Source organism: Arachis duranensis, chromosome 1, assembly GCF_000817695.3.
Source record: "Arachis duranensis cultivar V14167 chromosome 1, aradu.V14167.gnm2.J7QH, whole genome shotgun sequence".
Classification (NCBI taxonomy): Eukaryota; Viridiplantae; Streptophyta; class Magnoliopsida; order Fabales; family Fabaceae; genus Arachis; species Arachis duranensis.
The window spans coordinates 23,480,661-23,482,029 of record NC_029772.3 but is presented as its reverse complement, the minus strand read 5'-3'; positions in this window follow the sequence as shown (position 1 = coordinate 23,482,029).

Here is a 1,369-nt window from a genome sequence, read left to right as displayed (position 1 = left end):
TCCCTTTCCTCTTTCTAGAGGTTTCTCCGGCCTTGGATGCCATAAATGGTTATGGAAAAACAAAAAGCAATGCTTTTACCACACCAAACTTAAAAGGTTTGCTCGTCCTCGAGCAAAAGAAGAAAGAAGAGAGTAGAAGAAGAAGAAATAGAGGATATGGAGATGGCCTTGTGGTTCGGCCAAAGGGGGAAGAAGTAGTGTTTAGGTTGTGTGAAAATGAAGGAGGGAAGAAGGGTTTATATAGGAGTGGGGGGAGGGTGATGGTTCGGTCATGTATGGGTGGGTTTGGGAGGAAAAGTGGTTTGAATTTGAATGGTGGGGTAGGTGGGGTTTTATGAAGGATGGATGTGAGTGGTGAAGAGAAAGATGGGATTTGATAGGTGAAGGGTTTTTGGGGAAGAGGTGTTGAGGTGATTGGTGAATGGGTGAAGAAGAGAGAGAGAGTGGTGGGGTAAGTGGGGGTCCTGTGGGGTCCACAGATCCTGAGGTGTCAAGGAAAAGTCATCCCTGCACCAAGTGGCGAGCAAAATTTCTCTTTGTGCCAATTCAGGCGTTAAACGCCGGACTGATGCCCATTTCTGGCGTTTAACGCCAACTTCTTGCCCTTTCCTGGCGTTTAACGCCAGTCTGGTGCCCCTTTCTGCCGTTAAACGCCCAGAATGGTGCCAGACTGGGCGTTAAACGCCCATCTGCTAGCTTTACTGGAGTTTAAACGCCAGCAGGTTCTTCCTCCAGGGTGTGCTATTTTTCTTTCTGTTTTTCTTTCTATTTTTTCTTTTTCAATTGATTTTGTGACTTCTCATGATCATCAACCTACAGAAAACATAAAATAAAAAAGGAAAATAGATAAAAACATATAACATTGGGTTGCCTCCCAACAAGCGCTTCTTTAATGTCAGTAGCTTGACAGAGGGCTCTCATGGAGCCTCAGAGATGTTCAGAGCAATGTTGGAACCTCCCAACACCAAACTTAGAGTTTGAAAGTGGGGGTTCAACACCAAACTTAGAAGTTGGTTGTGGCCTCCCAACACCAAACTTAGAGTTTGACTGTGGGGGCTCAGTTTGGCTCTGTTTTGAGAGAAGCTCTTCATGCTTCCTCTCCATGGTGACAGAGGGATATCCTTGAGCCTTGAACACAAAGGATTCTTTATTCACTTGAATGATCAATTCTCCTCTGTCAACATCAATCACAGCCTTTGCTGTGGCTAGGAAGGGTCTGCCAAGGATGATGGATTCATCCATGCACTTCCCAGTCTCTAGGACTATGAAATCAGCAGGGATGTAATGGTCCTCAACTTTTACCAGAACATCCTCTACAAGTCCAAAAGCCTATTTTCTTGAATTGTCTGCCATCTCTAGTGAGATTTTT